Source organism: Nycticebus coucang, chromosome 11 (genome assembly GCF_027406575.1).
Source record: "Nycticebus coucang isolate mNycCou1 chromosome 11, mNycCou1.pri, whole genome shotgun sequence".
NCBI classification, from domain to species: domain Eukaryota; kingdom Metazoa; phylum Chordata; class Mammalia; order Primates; family Lorisidae; genus Nycticebus; species Nycticebus coucang.
The window spans coordinates 86846110-86870089 of NC_069790.1; the positions used below are offsets into that span (position 1 = coordinate 86846110).

General features: G+C 37.8%; 1 protein-coding gene across 1 annotated transcript in view; it reads left to right on the forward strand.

The window, feature by feature from the left end:
* MDFIC (MyoD family inhibitor domain containing) overlaps positions 1 to 23980 on the forward strand; it is a 266306-nt gene that overhangs the window by 194500 nt on the left and 47826 nt on the right. The gene's annotated exons all lie outside the window — the stretch shown is intronic.

Sequence of the window (23980 nt, forward strand, 5' to 3'; positions counted from 1 at the left end):
GATTGATAGGAGGGACTACAAAAAAAAAAGAAACATTAGTTTGGATTCTCACATACAGAAAGATTTAATTTTCTTTCTATGCTAAAGAGATTAAAATTTTAAAAAGAAGTACTGGGAGTCTAACCATTTTAAAGAGTCAAAACCTAACATCACCAATGTGAAACTGTTTTGCAGCCTTACTTTACTTGGTTATTCATTCAGATCACCTCTGAGCACTGTTAAATCATAAGCATGGCTGAGCTACATACTCAGAGATTTTTATTCCATTTGTCTAAATGGGACCAGGGCATTTACAGATAGCCTTAAATTCCTAACACAGATAAATTTTAGGAATGTTAATTATTGTTTATAGGGAGAAATTGAAAATAATTTAAAATATCCTTAAAGGGGTGTTGTTTCAACAAATTTAATGAGATGGGAAAAGACTGACAACATATCAACATGAAAGGCTGAAGTGTACATAAAAGAACAGAAAAGAAATGACCTTGCTTAAAATAGGTGTATTATTTTCAAAGTTTCCTATTTTTCATGGAAAAATAAAATTACTTCAATTTTATTTCTCTGTGACTTCTAATTGTATTTTGTTTTTTCTTATGTTAAAGTTTTTGTCTTATTTACTGACACATAATGATTACATATATTTATGGTACATAATGATGCTGTGACACATATAATTCACGGTGATCAGATCAGAGTAATTAGCATATCCATCATCTCAAAAATGTATCATTTCTTTGTGTTGGAAACATTCGATAGTTGTTTCTTTGTGGAGTGCCTGTAAGCCATAACAAAAAAAGAAGCCAGGCATAGGGGTGCATATTGGTAGTTTCAACTACTCGGAAGCTGGAAGATCCCTGGGGGGCAAGAATAGGAGGTGAGCTATAATCACAGTTGTAAATAGCCACTGTGCTCAAGCAACATAGCAAGAACCTATTGCTAGGAGGGACAGAGAGAGAGAGAGAGAGAGAGAGAGAGAGAGAGAGAGATTTCAGCACTGTGCTGCCGTCGAGGATTCTTCCTGGAGGATGCAGAATTTGGAGGTAGCTTGCCTTATCCAGCCTCCTTGAAGTGCAGCGTTCTTGGACCTATTGAGTACAGGTAGACAAATATTTGGGGCATAAAAATCTTTAAGTTCTAGAGCTCAAAATGATACCAAAAAATACAACAGATTATAACCTAGCTTGGGCACCTTAACCAAAGAAAGAACAAGCATTAGTTAAATTTGTCAAAGAAAATTGATAGCATTATTTTTTTTCCATATTTAGGAGGGTTGGGGAGAGAAATGCCCCCAGAAATTTGTGATCCCTTCTTTTCTTGGGTCTGGGTTTCATCCCATGGGACAGGAAGAATCCAGGTATTGCCCATTATGACCTGTCATCACTTGTGCTTTTGAGAAAAATAAAACATTACACTGAGAATTCAGCGATCATCTGCTCTGACTGACCATGTTCTAATGATAAAGGGTTTCCAGCCACAGAAGTCCTGATTCCAGCCACAGTAGCACAATCTACTGCTGGCCACACCCTGCCTTCCCAACAGGACCCAAAGTGAGTGTCTCCCAGGCAAGTCCAGTGGGGCCAACTCAAAACACTGAGAAGACACCTCTAGGGAGAGTCCCCTGCCTGCCTGTTCAGCTCTCAAGGACTCGCAAAATACAAACCCTGTGTCCTGCCTTAGCCTACCTTCCTAATGGACTCAGCTTTTAAGGAATCCAGAATCCAGGGATAACAAAAATGTCATAATCTTATAAAAATTGATAGGAAGTGTATACATGGATTGAATCGGGAGGGCAAAAGTTTAAGTCTTTAATTAAAAAGAAGAGACAACACAGGGCAAAACCTCAATACTGAGTCGTGGGACGTGAATGTTGGGAGAGTTCAGATTTTAGAAGAAATACGTAGGAAATAACCTACACAATTCTTCCCACATGCTCGGAGGACTTCTAGTCAGTAGTACTTTATTTTTAATTTAATTTAATTTAGCTTTCAAAGTTACAAAGGATGAAGCTATGGTTGCAAATTCATTTCCCAAAAAGTAATGTTATTCTTTTCTGTCCTATAAGAAAAGAACTAGGAAGTAACACATTTATTTTAACATTTTAAATTATAGTTTAAAAAAAAAACAGAAAGAAAAAAAATGACTTAAACCTAAATGCCATATGGGGAAGAGAACACTTTTTTTTAATTGGTATATAAAAAAAAAAAAAAAACTTTTATTTCCAGTTTGGAATGGGTAATAAAAATAATTGAGAGGGAAGAAAAATAATATTATACAGTAAGGGGCAGTTTCCTTTAAGGTAATCATAACTTAAGGTGTAAAATTGTACCAGCTTAGGGAAGCCGGATGATTCTCAGGCACTCAATTGGTTATGGGCAAACAGGCTAGCAGAAAGTGACTGGGTACACCGATGTCAATTTTCCCCCATCAAGTTAAAGAGGACCGTGAAAGTAAAGTTTTTCTTTGTATGTGTGTGACACAAACAGTGGTGTGCTTTACCTGCTGCCACGTCTGATCACTGTGATAGGACTTGCTGGTAAACATCACTGCAATGTAGATTTAAAGAGATATCACTTCCTTCTCATCTGGCTGGAAGATGGTAATCAGCAGACAAGTGCTCTCCTGATACTCATAGAGGGAGCAAAACAGGAGATCAAATGCTTTTTACCCTCAACAAATAACTGTCTGCAAATGCTGGGTCTGTCAGGATTCCGGAAGACAGGGAACATTTCGCAGCTGGAGGAGCACTGCCTCTTTGACTCTGCTATCTGCATCTTATCGTGGTGTTCAAATTATTTAGCAACTGCCACATTATTTATAGGTATGAATTGCAGAAATTAGTCTCATAAATAATTCATTTGGGGGAATGCGAATTAACAGTGCACCACAGTAAAATAAAAATCTGTTTTTCCAGAGCTAGTATCAATTGTCATTGTGAGTTAGCTTCATTTTTTTTTTCAAACAATACTTTAAAAAACACTGCACGTAGCTTTTTAAAGTGTAGGTCCAGAGTGAGGTGAAGAATACAGGTATCCAGGTTATCCGTTGAACTGTTCTAAAAAATAACACAGAGTTGAAGGAAGTAAGTGGATATTTCTGGTGTGAATATCTAGATACTTATTTCATTTTTTAAAAATTCACTTTTGGTGTATAGATTAAAATATCCATAGCAAATAGCAGCTTTTAATGTGCATTTTTTTTTCTTATTAAGACTATAGGCTCAGAAGATGAAAGAGTTTGACAGGAAAGAAAGTGGATGTTGTCTTAACAGAGTGGCAGGTTTTCAAGCTATTTCACCTATTAAAAAAACAAAAATTTTACGTAGGTACCCCATAATTCATTTATAAAACTTGAAATAGAAGCAAAAATCTAACTTCCCTACAGTAAGACATGAGAATGTCACTGTGGACCTAAGAGAAAGACAGTCACAAGTTTGTTTGCTAGTAGACTCCTAGGGAGCTGAACACAAAATCCAATAAATAATTAGCTCTCCTGTGACAGGCTTCTGAATTACTGTGATACATTAATTGGACAAAATTAGCATGAATTAAGGCAAATAACTATAACATGTAATTTATTACTTACTAAGCATGGTGCTGCAGTGGAAGCTTCGGATTTCCCTTAAGATTGCTTTAACAGCTATAATGCATTCCTTAATTTACTCTGTGGAAAATCAATTTTTTCAGAGTTCATTAAGCACCAATATGTTACAATGCAACTCTCTAGAGCATAGAGCCTGGATACATTATGCAAATCCATGCCAGTGTGGTACCAATATGTAAATAGCAGTAATATTATTGTCAGCCTCCTATTGATAAGTCTGACCAGAATGAGAAAACCTAAAGCTTCTTGAATCTGTTGAGTTATTTTGTGTGTGTTAGGGCTGTCTCATGCTGTCACTTGCTGAATGTTGTACCACCATCCCTCGCAAGATATGAAAAAACAGTGTCAAAAACTATTTGATTCTATGCCTTGTTGTCTGTGCTAACCAATCAGTCAACAAGTGTTTAAGTACAGACCATGAACCCAGAGAAGTCGCTTATAAATTTCAGTTGATATGAGAAATGATTTTAGAGAAATGATTGAGTTCATCAAAGCCATGATTAAGTGAAATATATCACAATTCCACATTTCACTTGGCATATATCTATATAGATCATGCTAACAACAAAAAAGTAACGTGATTAGACTGAAAATAATTCTGTAAAAAAAGTGCTTAAGAAAAGTCTAATCCAAAGCAGTTTTTGGTTGGCTTTTAAGAACATCTTTTTTTTATTGATGGGGAGTCATTGAGGGTAAAAGGAATTAGCTTACACTGATTGGGGTTGTTAAGTAAAGTCCCTCTTAGAATTGTGTCCTGCCCCCAAGAGGAGTGCCGTACACCATGATCCCTCATCCCCGCCTCCTCCACTCCTCTCTTTGAACCCTCATTCCCCTACTCCACCCCTTGTATTAGCTCATCTACTGCCTTTGTATTAGAATTGAGTATGTTGGATTCGTGCTTCTCCATTCTTGTGATGCTTTACTAAGCAGACTGTGTTCTACCTCCCCCCAAGTTAATACAAAAAGTATAATGACTCTGGCATTTAGATTTGATAGAAAAAAATGATTACTACTAAAAACTAATACCCACAATATCTGACTTTTCGAGGACTGGTGAGTTTGGTGTCCTAATAAGTAACAATTCTATAATCTTTTATGACTTTTTCCCCAAAATTGTTTCCTTTAGTTTCTAATTAATTTTCCACTGTGTATGTTTTCTGAGTTATTTATAGCATTAAAAATCAAGTAGGTCTCAAGTTTTAGTAGTAATAGAATGCTGTGAACTGAATCATATCCCCCTAAAATATGTATGGTGAAGCCCTAACCTCCAATGTGCTGGTATTTGGAGATGGGGTCATTAGGAGGTAATTAGGTCTAGATGAGGTCATGAGGGTAATGCCCTCATGGTGGAATCACTGCCCTTATAACAAGAAACACCAGATACTTGCTCACTCCTTCTTTTTCCACCATCTGAGGACACAGGGAGAAGGCAGTTGTCTGAAAAGCAGGAAGAGAACACTTACCAGAACTCCACCATACAGGCACCCCGACTTTGAACTTCCAGACTTCAGAACTGTAAGAAATAAATTTGTGTTGTTTAAGCCATCCAGTCTTTGGTATTTTCTTAAGGCAGCCTAAGCTGGCTAAAGCATTAGATAAGTTGGAAAAGAATAAATTTGGCAGACTACATTAATAAATTATGTTGATTTTTTAAATATTAGAGTATGATTCCTTTTGTAGGCGGTTGAAAATACCATCCATATATTTTCTATGTAAATATATAGATAGAAAATCTTTATGGAGTAGATAAATCTTAAATCATTGACTTTTTGGTTTCTTTTAATGGCAATGAACTTACATTGATTTAAGAAACATAAAGAAACTATACATGATTGCATGGCTTTGTTAATCCTAATGAATCTATTTCTACTTCCTTCTCTCTCACTTGGTTCCAACCACATTGTCCTCATGCTGTTTCTGGTGCACACCATGCAAGGTCACACATGGAGGACCTTGAACTTGCTGTTCTTTTTTCCTGGGGCTCTGTGACTCCAGAAAGATTCTTCCCAACCCTCTCATATGCTCTTTCCCATATCCAGATTCACAGGCACCTCTCACTACTGTGCGCTCACCCCCCTTAACTTGCTTTATATTCTACACAACAAAACCATATACTATAACATAGCTATACCACATAATTTATATTTTATTACCTTGTTGTCTGTTCAGAAGAATACAAATGCCATGATTTCAGGAAACTTTGATTGTTTTATTAACTGATGCATACCAATTATCTGGAACGATACCTGGGAGACAGTATATGTTTAATAAATATTTTTCTGGATGAATAAATATATTTTTAGCCAAATAGGCTGGCTCTGCTTGTTTGGGAATACTTGTGTGTGTGTGTGTGTGTGTGTGTGTTTGTGCGTGCACACTCAAATGTATGTGCATGGAGAAGAAATATTAACTTTACATGCATAAAATTAGAAAAATAATACTTATAGTGTTATGAAAATCACCTTACATAAGATATGTAAAGAGTGTGGTATAGAATGTGGAGCATAATAAGTGTTCAACAAATTTCCTTTTATTTACCATCTGATTGCCTATTGTTGGAAGCAGGTTCTTACTGTTCTGCAAATTTAATTGTTTTATTTTATCCATTTATGAATTACGTATGGAGTTTTTTCAAATTAAAACTGTTTGTTGAACATTTAATTTGTCCTGAGTTTTTACTAATATAAATATTTACATTATGCTTTGCCCATCATTTTTCATGTTTTCTTGAGATTTTCCTTTATAGTGCTTAACAATTTGTAATTACATATTAATTAAAATATGAATTTTTAAATTTCACTTTTCATAATACACAATAACTTCAGTAGAAATGGGTACTTATGTAACCTAGTCATCTTTTATATAGATAGTCTGACAGTGTGCTGGCCACTTAGTGGGTAATATATATCAAATGAATGAAGCACCAAAATCTTGAATGAACTGGAAATTTTAAGGTGAAAATGAAGGAAAATCATCCAGAAATTTGAAAATAGAGAAAATTGCTTACCACATCTTAAATTTTTTATGGGATGGCAAACTTATCAGTACTCTCCCTATGTAGTTGAGGGAACCTTGGGGTGTTGTTTCCAAATATTTATTCCATGGAAGCATGGCGTGGACTTTATTATTTTTGTTAAAGTACTTTTAAACTGTTTAACAAAAAAAGACTCAAACAAAATCGTGAACTGGACTGCTAGCCGTATTTTCCATATTGAAAAATACTACTAAATTATGAAATATACTGATGTTGATTAGATAATTCATTGTATGGAAATTGGTCATTATGATAGGTACCAACAAAGATCAAGGTGTACAGGCACCCAAAAGGATTATTTTTTTCTTGGAAAATATATCCTGGATTTTTCCATATCTTCTATGATAAATCATTTCTTTCACAAGTTTTGGTAAATGAGTGTGCGAGGCAGTGAGTGTGGGTAAGATGTCCTATATACTTTTCAAATGGAGATACTTGGTTGAGGATGCTAACATTGCTGTTTGTCCTGGATGGATGGAGTTTGTTTGAGTATGATACAATTTTATGTAGAAATTAGGGGAGTTGGGGGCAAGTGAAATTTTGACAATTTCACATTTAAAATATAGGCTTTAAAAAAGGAAAGATAATGGGAATTATGTGGAGAGTAAAATTGATGAGAATTAGAAGGAAAAAGAATAATTCATAATTTAAAAATTGTAAACAGGGGAAAATCTCCAACAAACTACTGCAATAAAAGTTTTTAAAAGAAAAAAAAAATCACTGGTAGATTCTACATAATCTAATTGCAATGAAGAAATCACTAGAATGTTATCTCCCTGAATAGGAGACATCCTGTTTTCATCACTTAATTATTAGTACATGGACAGAATGAAAGAGGGCGCAATCAGGAAGTTGGCTAGAGAGCTAATCTGTAAGGTATGTAAAAACATTATTAGGGTACCAAACTATCTCTAGAAATAGTAAACGATGGTGAAAAGGGAATTTCCATATTTTCTCTCAGGAATAATATTCTATGAGGCAGAAAGAAATATTTTGTTATGGGCTAGAGGGTACAATAAAATATGGTGGCCTTTCATTGGTGGTGGGTGTAGTTCACCAAAGGGCTTAGGTTTTGCTGAATGAGGTGTGTGTCTATGGGACCAAGCTGATTTACCTAAACTAAAAGAGGAAGTACCAAGGTCCATGTTACTCTGACCAAGCAGAGCAATTGGCCCTTTGTTCTTTTTCTCATAAATTCTCAGCCTCTACCTTCAATACATAGAGAAGAAACAGTAAAAAAAAAAAAAAAACAGTAAAAATACATGTATATATATAACAGTAAAATATATATTTTTTTAGGATATATATTTTAGGATACTCTAGAGATCATGACTTGCTCTAGCATCCAAGGTTTTCACAGTTCTTTTGTTCCTCCAACACATAAACATGAATATACTCTTTTCTTTTCTGGTACGGTCACTACCACTCCAGAACGACTGAGAAAGTTTTCAAATCTCTGGGAAGAAATCAGATATTAAGGAGGCTGGAGGAAAATCCATTTGCTTAAGTATGAAAAGTTTGCTCTGATGACTTCATGACTTTGCATGGGCCTAGATTATGTGGGAAAATCCTGACACCTCTAGAAGATTTTGACCACAGATAATCAAGTTTTGACAATAAGAGCTCATAAATATTTATTTTACAATGTAGGTTTTGTGGGTATGTTTGATAAACACACATGATAGTAAGGTCAACAAAGCAAGACTCAAAAAATATTTACAGAGAGAATGTAATGATATATCATAAAAGATCTCTGATTTATATGGAGTAACTAGAAATGAATGTAACATGATAAAATAGAGCATTTACTGCCTATAAAATGCATAAAATACTGACCCAATCTGTACTGCGGAAGTTTATGTGACTTTTATTACAGATACTTTGGTTGTTTCTATCTGCTTGGTAGTTATTGTTTAGGGTCTTTGTAATGTTCATTTTTTAAAATTAATACTCCTAGATGAGATTAAAATCTTAATATATAATAAATAACATATAGTGTGAATGAGAATGATTTTAAGGAGTGTAATAGCTATGAAATCTTTTATGATTTATCATCCGAGTAATGGTCTGAGAATGAGAGCTTATAAAGACGCCTATTTTCTCACTTTCCACATGTTTTTCCCTTTACATTATGTGTTATAACTATGTGTTCTGAAATTGCTTTGAATCTCTTGGTCTGACGTGAATAACCACACCCATTATTTGTTTACTTACAAGTTTAATAATAATAGTGTCATATTTATACAGCAATGTTAACATTGTGCTTGTACACTATTATGACATTCTGGGCTTACAATAGGCAAACAAATCATGTTTTTGTGAAGGTCACTTTGTATAGCCTATTTTTTCTCTAAACATTGAGTCAAATATCTGGGTTCAAATTCAGTCTTTGCTTTCTACCCATATAGAAGAAATGTGAGGATAGTTAACATTTATGAGGCACGTACACCTGTTGGATATTGTGCTACACGTTTGTTTAGTGACCCCTGACATCAGCACTTTTATCATTTCTTCTTTACAGGTTAAGAAATATGTAATCTTTACAGGTTAAGAAATCGAGGCTGAAGGAGAATAAGTTATTTTTTAAGGTTGCACAGCTTATAAATGACATAGCTACTGGAACCCTGGCCAGCCTGAACCTAAAGCCCAATTTTAATCACATAGACTGCACCTCTTTAAACCATAGTGACTTGGGACTCAGTTCCCACAGTATAACATTTCGCTGTCAAGGATTCTAACTACCTGAAATGTAAATTTTGGCTTTTATGGAGACACATGGGAAATTTAGTATTAAGTTCCTTTCTTATACTTACCACCACACCTTTGTAAGAAGATTTGCCCCAGGATTTGTCACTATCTCCATTCTAACACTGCCCATTAAAATAAAGCACAAGGAAAATATCCTAAAACAAAAACTTTCCAGTTTATCAGTCTCAAAGTTAATGAGTTTTTTCATCCTGGAGATTGTATTTGGTTCTAAGTGAGAAAAGTCATATTCAGAAGTATCTTCCCAAAGTATAACATGAGAAAGGAATTCTAGAGCAAATTTTATGGGAAGTCCAAAGAAGCATAGCATGACACATTTAAAGAAAGTAAGTGAAGAGCCGTGAAGACAGTCCCAACTGTCAAATCTGAATAGAAAATAAGAAAATGGGAAATGAGAAAAATAGCCATATTGGAGGAAAGCTGTGGAAGAAGGGCTTGGATAAGCAATTTAGATTTCAGGTGGTAAATGACAACTGCACATACATTATAAATCATCTTATAGGAGAACAATCCTGAGTTGAGGGTACTTGGTATTTTTTTCAATTGTTTTTATTTCAAATTAACATGAGAGTACAAATTTTTAGGTTACATTGTTTATAATCTAAGGTAAAGTTCAAATCGTAGTTGAAAGATCCAGGAGGTGTACTGAATACCCTGACATTGTGCATATTAGGTACTTGGTGTTTTGTGATGTACAGCAGGTGCGCTGGTCTCTGCTCTGGAGGGAGACATTATTTTACCAGACAACAGCATGCCTGGAGGGAAATACCATCTTTCTCCCTTCCAATAATATTTGCTAAACAAACATCTTTCAAAAGATAGTTCAGAAGAAAGGCAACCAGTGCCCCTACTCCCAAGATGGGTAGACACTTGAGGAACTGCTAAAGACTTATGTTACATTAACATTAATACCTAATTTCTATACTGTCTTGACATCTGGCAAGTTTTCCTATGAGGGTACCATTCCACTGGCAATTCTAGTGGTGTCATTGATCACTTCAGCTAAAATCAGAGACAAGTTCTACACCACCTTTTCTAACCAGATAACTCCCATCCTAGGAATAACTACCCACAGACTGTAAACCAGTTATGACTCCAGGAAGCACCTCTGAGTAGCCTAATTTGGGCGAGATCCTCACTGTCATCTGAGAGCTTCTTGATCCATGGGTGGTATTTCCTTAAACACATGTAGATCTCTTTTGAACAGCTCTAAGGTAGATACCACTGTATTTTCAAGAGGTAAGTGAGCTGATGACTGGATTTCCTAAAACAAGTACATTCCTGAAGACATGATGGCATCCTGGAGAGAATGCTATTTACAATTAGTATTATGTACCTGTATCAGTCGGAGGATACAGATGGGTACAGATTGCTCCATACCAGCTGGTCAGTATTCATTTTCCCAACTTAGCTCAAATGACTGAGACTAGTCTTCATGTTTGAAAGGAGGGCTGGGAAGTAAGTCTGATTCACTCTGTCTGTCCTTGGCGCCTGCCTGATGGCACTCACCTGCCCCATGAAATAGATATGTCTCGGCTAGGTAAACAGAGGTGCTGACAGGTGATTTGTATCTGAGGTGCAGGATCTTGGACCTCTAGGCTCTTACACCTTTATCTGTAAGGTTAAGGGTCATGGTGTTCACATCATGGTAGGAGTGGTCTGAAGGGGAATGGCACACCCAGGCAGTTAGTTAAATATAAGGCTTTTGCAATAGTTTGGGAGACTTGCATCACAAGTCTTTTTAGGAAAAAGCCTTCATGGTGGCTATGAAAAATAAAAGACCTTAAGGTCCCAACTGCTCCCCTGAGATTTTCATTCCTTCTTCATCCAAATGACAAGGCTGTTGCTGTCTTCCACTGCCACAAAAGTCAGATCTTCCTATTCACAGCTGTTACACCATTTGTTTTCCAGTTATCTTGTATTGTTGTACTCATGTGCCACCTGAAGAACAACTTGGACCCCACTTCAGCTATAAATCAGATGGTGATTTATTACACCTGCGCAGGTAGGTCGTTGCCCAAAGGGAAAATGGCCCTAAAGAGAAAAACAGGTTGCTTTTTATACCTTTTTTATGCTACATGGCAAGCGAAGCAAAAACAGAAGCAGAATGTGGCTGGTTAGCTCAGGGGCAGAGTTACAGTCAGGGGGCTACAGCATGGTGACCACGTGGTATACTACATGGTGGTTGGCATGGGGACAACTTGGGCGATGCAGTGCCTTGGGAACTTCGTGTAGGTAATTTTTTCCACCATTGTTTAGCCATTGCTAGGAGGCTGGGATAAGTTCTATCGTGGTTTTACCTGTTGCTAGGAGTTTTTGGGAACTCAGGGAACTTCCTTGTCCTATTCTGAAACCTGTTCCTTTTTTTTTTTTTTCAATGTGAGAATTTTTTTTTTTTTTTAATTAAACCATAGCTGTGTACATTAGTATGATCGTGTGGCACCATACACTTGGTTCATAGATCGTTTGACACATTTTCATCACATTAGTTAATATAGCTTTTGTAGCATTTTCTTAGTTATTTTGCTAAGACCTTTACATTCCACATTTACTAGGATTCACATATACCCTTGTAAGATGCACCGAAGGTGTAATCCCATTAGTCCCCCTCCTTCCCCCTCCATCCCCCCTCCCTCCCCTCCCTTTCCCCTTTCTCCCTATTCTTAGGTTATAACTGGGTTATAGCTTCCATGTGAAGGTCCTACATTAGTTTCATAATAAGGGTGTGGTATATGTACACCATGGAATATTATACAGCCTTAAAGAAAGATGGAGACCTTACCTCTTTCATGTTTACATGGATGGAGCTGGAAAATATTCTTCTTAGTAAAGTGTCTGAAACCTGTTTCTGAATTTAACCAAGGGGAACATGCGGGGGACTAGGGCTGAAACAGGCTGAGACAAACCTGGGTATTTTAGGGGGCTGCTCTTTATGACAGTATTGGCATCCAAATTGTTTATCTGTAAGTACCGAATGCTGTACATTCTGTAAAATTCATAGAGACACCTTGTGACACACATGTTGCCCACTTTTGCCTGGGTAGTTTACTATAGGGGACTTGGCTGTCAGTATGCTAATGAAAATACTAATTATCCTCATGATATAGGACTATGTAAATTCAATAAGAGAACCCAGGTCACTGACCACAGTTAGTGTGAGTCCTGTAGGTCCTCTTTTAACCAGGATGGTACACAGAAGGCATAGCAACTGCTATATTGCAAAAGACACATCCACGGTTGATCAGTGCAGAATGCCAGTTTTCAAAATAGGTCTATACAAACACCCCTCCCATAGCTGATTGGATGGGCTCTCTACCCATGAAGTAGGTCAGAGAACGAAATCCCTCATTGGAGTTAATGACCTTCAGTGACCAAAGTACCTCACTGACATTGTGGACCAGTAAGAGGTCAAGAAATCACAGCCAAAAATATTTTGACTCAATTTTTGAGCAAGCATTTCCAAGGCCCAGCAATTACAGGTATCAGATACCTGTGGGTACATTCACTATGGAATATCTAGAATATAAACCCACTATGGGTGCATTTTTCAATAAAAAGTGAAAAATTGTCACAATGTAAATTGTTTGAAAAGCTGAATATAAGTAGTAAGACACAGATAATGTGGAGGACCATGATGGTAGAGTCAGAGTCAGCTGAGCCGGTAAGCATAGCAACACTGTCACCTGACAGTGATCATGTGTCATGGTGTGCAGGCACTTCCAAGAACCCTAAGAGAGTGCTCCAAGTCCTGATGGAGTTAATCTTGTAGGTGTGGGAGGGAGCCATGCTCTTGAAATGTGTCCTGTCTCATTGTATGAATAACGGGGCAACTTTTAGCAGGAGTCATAAGTCTGCCATGTGGCAGGAGCACCTGCATCTGAAACAGGGTCCCTTATTTTGTGCTTGCTCGCATTTGTGGGTGTGCCTCTATGTCCATTAGGATAACAGGTGCAGGCAACAGTCACAGCTGCTTGATTACAGTCGATGCTCATCAGACAATGCTGTAAACTGAAGGCCCCACTGAGTCAGTAACTCTGCTTCGGGTAGTGGATGGGGGAAGAAGTTTCCCCTAAAGGGACGCTCCCCCTCCCCCATAGAAAGCTGAGATGCTGTGTCCAAATAAGCTCTGTACTTGGCTGGGTCATTTCCATTTGGCAAGGAAGGTCGACGGATTCTTCCTATCTTGTTAGTTAAGCCCACGTTGACACAATCCAGAATGGGAATCTCAGGCCAGAGAGTCACTGAACCTTCTTGGGTCTTCCTTCAATTTTGGTAAGATCCTAGCAAGAAGTATTGTGTGGTTTTCAACAGTGCATATCTGCTAGTCATGTCGGGAAGGAGATGCTGACTTCTTGCTGACCTCTTGCTGACTACATCACCAGACAGAGAGGCTTCTAGCTCAGAGGGATCAGGAGGTGTGTGGGGATCCAAGAGCACCAGCACTTCTCTACACATGGTTCTTCCTCATCAGAAGGATCTACACTAGTATTTAGGGGATGGAGAACTACAACCATGTGACACATCAATTCCTACTGTACATTTAGATATAAAAGCAACAAAAACGTTGAAGTGGTCAACATGTCCCCACCCACAATGTGCTTCCCTTCACATCTATGTAAGCCTATTTGAACCCCAATAGTTCCCAAAACATACAGAATAAGGACACCTATGCAAAACCGTCTTCCACTCTCTAGCATCTTCCAAACACATCATCTAGCTTTATGCTTCTGTACCATCATGCATGAAATTCTTTCTGCCCGATATATCCTCATCTCTCTCCATCTGTCAACTTTATTCTTTTTAGATCCCAGCCCAGGCACAGGATTCTCGGTGACACATTTGCCAACCACATCCATTGGGCTGCACATACTTGCTTTTCCTTCAGTTTCCCATGGCCTGTGTGTGTTATGGTAAGAATCTCCGCTGTGGTATAGTTATTTGTTTCTCTACCCAGCTAGCCTGTGAGGTTCTCAGGGTATCAGCCATGCCCTACACATAGTTTGTTCTTAGTGTCTGGTACCAGGTTTGTTGACTGAGAGCCTTCTGAGAGGTTGAATGAGTATTGAGCAGTAAGCTAGCTCGCGTTGGAGCAGCACCTGATTTACTTTCCATTACTCTCAGAAATTTAACCAAAATAAGTCTTACTTCTGTCATGTTCTCAAAATTAAATATTTTTTCTCATCAAAGCTGAGAATAAGCAAGAATATGTGTCCAATAAGCTATAGAACAAGAGATTGATTTTGGATGGAATCCTGAAAAAACAGTTGCATTAGTAGACACTAATAACTTTTGTCTAGCACTTTATGTTTTATTTTATATTTTATTACTTGATTCTAAAATAGAACTTTGAGATGGCAGTGCAAGTAATATTCCTGTACTATGTTTAATAGAGAGAAAACAAGGCATCAGCAATAGTGACCTATTCATTGTCACACAACTTGCTATTTAACAAGTCAAGATCTTTAGCCAGGATTTTTTGATAATGTTGTCCAGACCCCTGGTGCACAATGCCACTATCTTGATCTATTCCTGTCTCATCCAGAATAATGTTCAGTGAGGCTGCTCAGTGCAAGTACATCACCTCCAACCATTTCTGAGACTTAAACAGAGATGAATCAACTACCCTGTTGGGTATACAAATTTTAACCAGAATTTTCAGCTCGGCTTGAACAATATTCAACAAATTACCAATAACTGTGGTAAAACATTTAAGTGTGTGTGAAGTTTAGTGGCATCGAATCTGTTTTGGAAATAGGAAGATTGTACATAGTGAATGTAAAAATGATTAAAAAAAAAGAAAGAAAAACAATGTCTCTTCACCTGGGGGGTGGTAGATTTTACTTGCTTTGCATGGTGTGCCTTGTAGGCCACCCCTGGCCACTGTTATTTGTGGCGTGTCATCTTCTAAAGTGCTCCGTGTGGCTGTGCTGGGAATGGGTCACTCTGTGTTGCTTGGGGGTTTTGTCCTTCTTGCAAATGCCTATGCACACAGGTGTCACTATTTTCCAGAGGTCTTTTTTCCCCTGTTTTAAAACATTTTTCTCTTCTTTCTTTCCGAAAAGAATCCCATGGCAGGTACTTCTCCTTCACACCCTGCCCACCCCGGCTCGCTCACGCCCACACTCAGGGGGTATGCTCAGACTCTAGTGGCCGGCACAGCCTCCTTTTAGGGCAGTTCCTTGCAACCACCCTTCCTCAGGAAATCCTCTATTCTGAGCTGGAAAGAAACACCGCTGAGCAGAACCACCTGAAAGCCAGCTCATTTCAGGAAATAGCACAGCCAGGCCTGTTGGATATTTCCCATTCCTTCACTTCATGACGACACTTTAGCTAAAGTCCAAAAGGCTACATGTCAAAAGTTTGTGGCTATATGACTAATTTCTTCTACATTGAACTCTTTGCCCTACATTAAATATACAAATTTAAATGATTTTATTTTTAAAAAAATTGTGTTAGAAGTGAGACAGAACAGAATAAGAGATTTGTAATAAATAAAACATCTTGTTAGGGTAACACGGTAGCTCTGACTGGGATGATGCCATAAATATTAATATTTATTATTGACATAATTCAATGTTTTCTGAACAATACCAAAAGTTGCTTTACTCTTAAAGAAAGGGAAATAAGGTAGCTTGAATGGCTTCTCTATGGTCCTCGTCACCATTCACCACTTTATTAATTAAGGGTAGGGAAAAGTAATAATGTGTAACCAGGATGGGAGACTGAAATGTTTACATCTTCTCAGAGAGCACAGTAATTAACCTTAACAAAGGAGGTTTATTTTATTTGGCCTTCATGGGTTCCTTTTTTAAAAGTTTAGGCTTATCTTCACAGGATTGTTTTAATAGTTTAAAAGTTCAAACTCTCACACCTTAAATAAATAAGACATTGAAGCTACAAAATGGTTTTATGGAAAACTAATCTAAAATTTGGCACTGTGTCCAGAAAGTTCCATCATCTTTTTTTTTTTTTTTTTTAAAGACAGAGTCTTACTCTGTCACCCTGGGCAGAGTGCTGTGGCATCATAGCTGACAGCAACCTTGAATTCTTAGGCTTAATCAATCCTCTTGCTGCAGCCTCCCAAGTAGCTGGGACTACAGGCATGCACCACTACGCCTGCTTAGCTTACTATTTTCAGTGAATCAGCGTCTCATTCTTGCTCAAGCTGGTCTTAAACTCTTGAGCTCAAGCAATCCACCAGCCTTGGTCTCCCAGAATGCTAGGGATTGCAGGTGTGGGTCATAGCACCTGGCCCAGAAAGTGCCATCATTTTGAGCAAAGCATATATAGGGCCTGGGTTAGGTAGGGCCTGAAAGGGTGGAATCCTGACACAATTGTAGAAAAAATAGTAGTTCAAAATCATCTGAGATTTCACTTTCTGCAGTTTCAGTTATCTGTGGTCAATCGTGGCCTAAAAACAGTTAAGTATAGTACAATAGGATATTTTAAGAGAGAGAGACCACATTCATATGACTTTTGTTATAGTATATTATTATAATTGTTCTATTTTACTATTTTTTTATTGCTGTTAATCTCTTATTGTCCCAAATTTATAAGCTAAACTTTATCATAGACATGTATATACTGGAAAAAAAACAATAGTACAGGTACAGTTTGGTACTATCTGGGCTTCTGGTATCTATTGGGGAACCTGAATACTACTGAATTTCTTTTCTATATCCACAAGGGGTGGGCAAAGATCTGGTCTACTAGTTTTTTCAAGCGTGCTCCCAAGTTGTGAGGGCCTCCCATTGTATCAATCCCCTATGTCTTAAGCTTTGAGAATACTTGATTAGAATCAGCTGTTTCTCGCCCTCCCTCTTCCTTCCACTCCTTGCCTTTCTGCTCCGCATGCCCTGCCCTGTCCGCCCCTTCGCCTGGCCTCGCCTTTCTTTCCTCCTTTCTTCCTTCCTCTTTCCCCCTCCCTACTCTGTCCTCTCGCTTTTTTCTCCTCCTCTCCTCTCCTTTCCCACATTCTTCTGTCGTTCTTTCTGTCCTCCTTTCTTTCTTTTTGTTTCTCAATATCACATTGTTATCATTCCAAACATCAAATTTATGTCCCATTAGACTAAAGGAACTGTGGGAACAATGGTGTCACACCTCACAATGTTTTTGCTATGATATCACTTTGAAACACACTTCTCTGTGGGCAGGACAGCGTATCATCTAGTGTCACCTGTCATGTCTCCTTGTCCAGCAGTGGCTCATACACTGAGGTCTAAACCATTTATCATAATATTGACTGAACAATTTTTACAGAGATTGGGCAGATGGGCCCTAAGAAATCTAATAGTTGCACAAATGATGGATTGGTGGGGGTGGGGTGGGGTATTAACTATGGGGAGTATTAACTATGCCTCCCGTTTTTTTTTTTTGTGTGTGTGTGTGGTTTTTTTTTGGCCGGGGCTGGGTTTGAACCTGCCACCTCTGGCATATGGGACCGGCGCCCTACTCCTTGAGCCACAGGTGCCGCCCAATGCCTCCCGTTTTTGACACTTCATAATTGACTTGTACCTGGGGGCTGATTCTTAGTGTTGAGAACATTGAGGTCAAGAGCAGCCAACAGCTTTGCCCCTGAAGCTAACAGTATAAATCTAAGTTTAATTCCTGTCTTGAATGTCTGGCACCAAAGGGTCGGGAGTCCCACACTGCCACAAAGGATAGAGCTGACCAATAATGCCCCATTAGATGGGACATTTGCTCACTGATGCAATGGAGTCTAGCCAAGCCTGTATATTCATTTGTATGTCCTGAGTAGCCTCTGTAGGCATTTGAATTGGATGCAAATGAAAGACAACATTGTCTCATGCCAATAACCATGTTTTAAAAGAAATTCTTATTGAAAAATACTAGAAACAAAATGTGTACATATTCATGTACACCTCACTGAATTTTTATGTACCAAACACTCCCATGTAATCAGCATTAAGATTAAGAAATAAAATGTCATGATAATTTTAGAAACTCTCGTGTGCCATTCCAGTGACTCCTTACCAATCCCCAACCCCCACACAATGCTGTCCTGATATCTAACTGGCCCCAGTTATAAGCATGTTTCTGGAAGATTTACTACGTGTTTGTATATATGGTGACTTACTTGATCTTTACAATAGTTCTGGGAGATTGGCAGGGCTGGATATTCAATCAGGCAAACAATACCACTTTACCCAACGTCGTCTTTCACCGACTTCATGATGACATTCTGTAATTTGGGCAGGGAATTTTGTGAATAACCTAAACAAAATCTACCTGAAGATCTTCCTATCTAACTGAAATAGCTACACTTGAGACATTATAGTACAGATAATAAAACCCAACCTACTGAAAGAGCCTGTTATTTCCAGCAGTGGGAGGCTCAATTGTTGCTGAACTTCTCTTTCCCTTTATTCATATTGCTTGTTTTAAGGACTCCAGGGTGCTGCTCTGATTAGAAGTGAAGAATACAGTTGTTAGGACATTTGTTGCAGCTGCATGCTTGGCTCTCAAAGTTCATCTATTACTAGGATAGTGCAGGGCCTCTGAAAATACATAAAGCATTATTGTTATGCTTAGCATGAGCCATGCAATACTTCCATTTGGGGAATTTATTTTGATGGAAATAGCTCATTAGACCAGAAAATGCCTATTTAGTTTTCATCTCAGTTTTTAAAAAATATCTGTGCATGTTTGCATAGCAGGTAGAGTTAAAAAAACAGTGTAGCAAGAATTTGGCTGCTTTTTCTTCCCTTTCTAAAACAATAACAGAAAGGGAAAATATATACATAATACACCATAATTTCCTCAAATATAATGAATGCATACAATTTTGCATACTCAAGTATTAATTATAGAGGAATTTACAGTAATTTATAATGCATTAGAAGATTAAGTTTTGAAGAGACCTCGGTCAAAGCCAATGGTAACTCTAAGTCTCGTTTATAATAATGGAGTAACTGCATTGAAACTTGACTTTTTATTCTAATCATATAATTGAAAAATAACATTTTACAGATCCCCAAACATAATGAACTCATTAGAAAGCTTTTTATTTGTTACTTTATAATATTTAAAATAATCCTGATGTTTTAAACAGAATTTTAGCTGTTATTTTTCTTGGTTCTTTATAGACTAACATATAGTAGTGGCATTGTTTCTTAAATTATAAACGGAATATGTCCAAATAAACTGGAAATATATTGAATTATAGTGTTCTATTTTTCTGTTTAGGAAACTTTCTATAAATGTAAACTTGCCTGGTATTGCTTCTCAAGAATTAATATCTTTTTTTTTTTTTATGTGAAGACTTACTTTCCAAGGTTGGTATAAATAAGTAGAGTTAGTTATTGAATAGGGGTGGTAGAGTTTATGGTCTCCATTTTGGAAATGTTTCCATATATACCCTGACTATACTTGTAACTCTAACCGTGGTCTTAATTTTGTCCTGAAAAGCCGGTGTAGCATTGATCTGGCTATTCCATTTAGATCCAGCTGTGGACATGAAGTCTTTACCCTTATAACCTGCAGTGCAGTTGAAATCATGCAGTCAGACAGGCTCTTATTAAAAGATAACAAAACGAAAATCAATTTAGAATAGTGGTATGAACTAGACTATTGGACTTCTGGGGCAAAACACAATTTCAACTTGTATTTTACTACAAGGAGACCACAGCTCTTCTCTGGCTGGTCAAAGATGTATTAGACCACTGCCCCATGGAAACACTTTCACAAACATCTAGAACTCTGAGTCAATAAGATCTAGAGGCAGAAATAAAGTTGCCTCGTTTTGCTCTCACATTTCTTGGCTGAGGATTTATCTCTCCTCTCAGTGATTGATTGATGCACCAACCTCTTGAGAGAGACCCCACCTTCCTATAGATGCAAGCCCTTTACTTGCCCCGTCCTCAGAAGAATCATTTAACAACTTAACTTCAGCGAGCTCAGTGGCTCATACCTGTAATCCTTGCACTCTGGGAGGCAGAGGTGGGTGGATCGCCTAAGCTCAAGAATTGGAGGCCTGGGAAAAAGTAAGACCCTATCTCTACTAAAAATAGAAAAAGTAGCGGGGCTACTTGTAATGGGTACTGTAGTTCTAGCTACCCAGGAGGCTGAGGCAAGATCACTTGATCCCAAGAGTTTGAGGTTTGCTGTGAGCTATGATGCCGCAGCACTCTACCTAGGGTGACAGAGTGAGATCTTCGTCTCAAAAAAAAAAAAAGAAAAAAATTCACACTACTCTCTGTAATTCTATAAAAGGTGAACATACTTAGACAAAGGTGCATGTTTTGTATTTTTCACTCATGTGAGAAATCTCCTCATTTCTGTACGACAGTGAGGTACCTGTATGTTTTGCTATCTGCTGGCAGAAAGGAGATGGGTCTAGCTTAGTGGGGGGTGTGTGTGTGTGTGTGTGTTTCAACCTTCATCAAGACTGATAGGCTAAAAATCTGGACAAATATTCATATAGCAATGCAAAGTAGTCATCTCTTTTCCCTCTCAGACCATGGACTTGACATGTTGCACCAACTCTCTCCCTTTTCTCAGTTTTTATCCTCTAATGAGGGTGCTTCCTCCTGTCTCTGTCCCATGATAAACTGGGGGTTTGCTGTGATCAGGTTTCTATTAGCTTTGGGGGGGAGCAAGGTGAGCTCTGGTCCCCTACATAGAAATAGTATATATTAGTTAGGCCTCTTCTGACAGCAGTTTGTAGACATCCAACTTAATCATATTAAGAAAGAGGAACTTGATCATTTTATGCAGCTGGGAAGGATGCTGAGGTAGTTGCTCTTTTTGGTGTGTGTCACACTTTATGGGGGCAAGACATGATTGCAAGAGGGACTTTACCTAACAATTGCAATAAGCCAGTGTAACCTGGCTTATTGTACCCTCAATGAATCCCCAACAATAAAAAAAAAAAAAAAAAAAAAAAAGAATACTCTGTAAGGCAAGGAACCGGGGATTAATTAGTGGCTGGTCTAACTTTGCCCTGTTGGTCTCCCATCTCAGCAGCTCTCTGCTTGGTTGTACTCTTTATATAGTAAAAAATACTTTACCTGCCTTAGCATCCCTTTAATTATTCTAGAACAGGATTGTTTGGGTTGCTTATGTCACACACAGGCTTATGCCTTGAAACGGTCACCGCTGGGGCCAGTTCCATTACATGGGACAGGATCTGGGACCAGAAAAAGAGGGGAGCATGGTGAGAAATTTTGCTAGTTGATAAAAAAACTATAACATCTTTTTAGAAAGCAAAACAAAAGTTCACTACAATAGAAACCAAACATCTGTTTACCTGAAAATTGATTTTTATCTCCTTAATCTTCCCCCACATGCTTTAACCTCAGAAATTGGTTAATTGCTTTATTTTGGGGGAGGCACTTTATTTATTTATTTTATTAAATCATAGCTGTGTACATCAATGCAATCATGGGGTACATACAATGTGCTGGTTTTATATACAATTTGAAATGTTTTCATCAAACTGGTTAACATAGCCTTCACGGCATTTTCTTAGTTATTGTGTTAAGATATTTATATTCTACACCTAGTAAATTTCACATGTACCCTTGTAAGATGCACCGTAGGTGTGGTCCCATCAATTATTCTCCCTCCACCCATCCTGGAGAGGGATAGGTGGGGAGGGGGGGAGGATGATTAATTGCTTTAAATACAGTTTGGTAGCATAAAAGGAGCAGAACCAGTTAATAAAAGTAGAAGTGGCCTAGCTATTTCCAATGGGAGAAATGGATAAAATAATTTATTTGGACCATCTTAATAATTGCTATGGATAGAAACATGATTCATTTGGTGATAGAAGTGTGTAACAAGTGGCCTTAAAATAGAGAATAGTCGGGCTATGACCCAGCTCACCTGTGTTACAGAGCTCAGGCTACTTTGCCTGTGGAAAGGGATCTCCAGGTGGTATTATTTTCCATTAAGGTCGAACACTCTGGCACAGGGAAGAGAACTTTCTTCTCAAAATTTGTTGCTGATAATCAAAGGACACAGATAGGTGGAATACTTGCGGCTGTTTCTATTGACATTTATTATTTTTATTAAATCTCAACCTTTTTGAGGCCACTGATTATTCCTTTTGTGATAAGAAATGTCCACTAATTTCACACATTACTTTAGAAAGGAAACAGACCAATTTACATAAAATAATTCACAGAAAACCAATTAGCTGAGAACTCTTTTGCTGAGAGCCAATTTGCCAAATGACCAATTTGCCTAAAGCTAATTTGCTAAAAATCAATGTACTGAATGACCTATTTTCCAAATTAGTGAAGATTGAGAACAATTTTTGGCTCCACCACTGTTCCCACTTCTGCCACAATCCTTTGTAGCCACTGTTGTGCCTGGCCAGGTATTTGCCTTTAGGGGAAAAACAGATATTAATACAAACTGTGCCAAGGCCTGTTTTAAGGTATCTGATAGGCCCTGGGGTTTATATCTTCCATTTTAAAGAAAAGGAAACTGAGGCCTATTAAAATGAATTAACTTGCTTAGTTAAGTCAGTCAAGTCACCAGACCATCCTATATATGCGTTTATCTGGGTCTCAAGAAATAAGTAAGCTACTAGTAACCACTGTGTCATGCGTCATCTAATAACTTATAGTGTGTTTTATTATGTGACAATACCTGAGAATAATTAGGGCAAAATAAGTCCTCAATTCCCAGAATCTTTCATGAGAAAGAAAAAAAAAATCAGAAAATATAACACTCTGAGAGGGAATGGCATATTTAGATTGAGTAAATATTCTTTTTAAAATAAGTCCCTGTATTACTTATTTGTAGAAATAACTAATTATGAAAATAGACAAATACACAGTCCAACATCTTAATGGAAAAAAATAAAACTTCATTTTTTTATTTTGCCTTGTTTGAAAAGACTGCTGAGCTTGGTCATTGTTCTGTTCACGAGGAGGTTGAACTCAGAGTTTTCTTCAAAGCAAAGTCCATCAGATATTTAAAATACTGAAAGAAGAAAGTTATACATTCACTTGACAAACTGTATCTCCTGTGAAACAAAATCATTTCTAATAAAACTGTTGAGAGTCACTGCTGGCAGCGAGGATGCAGACGAGTAATCTGGCTTTACGTCAGCTCACTGTCAGAGTGGCATCTCCCAGTGGGTGGACACGTTGCCGTCCCTGCTTGCACAGGAAGAGCTGAAGTTCAATAACCTGGGGATAGCAGTGGAACTGAGGTGGAGGTGTCCAGGCATCCACTGGCCTAGGCAAACTTCTGCCATTTTTGCATAGTAACTATAGTAGAGTGAAGTCTGTTCACATCCTCAGATTAAATGCTCCTCTTTTGCAAGGGAAGTTTTTATCTAAGTGGTTATTAGCTCTTTAGGAAAAAGGATTTTAAAATCTCCCTTTTGGAATTCAGGTGGGAAACAGGACCATTGCTTTCTCTATATTGCACTCAGTGATGCCATTGAATGAACGAGAAAATGGAGCTTCTTCAAGGGATAGGTGAAATTTGACCAGAGGAATCCAGGCTAGATTTAGCTCTCCTATACAAAGGCCAAAAGTCTTTGTATAGTGCACAAACTGCTTAATCATGTTTTTTCTTCCACATGCAAAAATTGTGACCAGC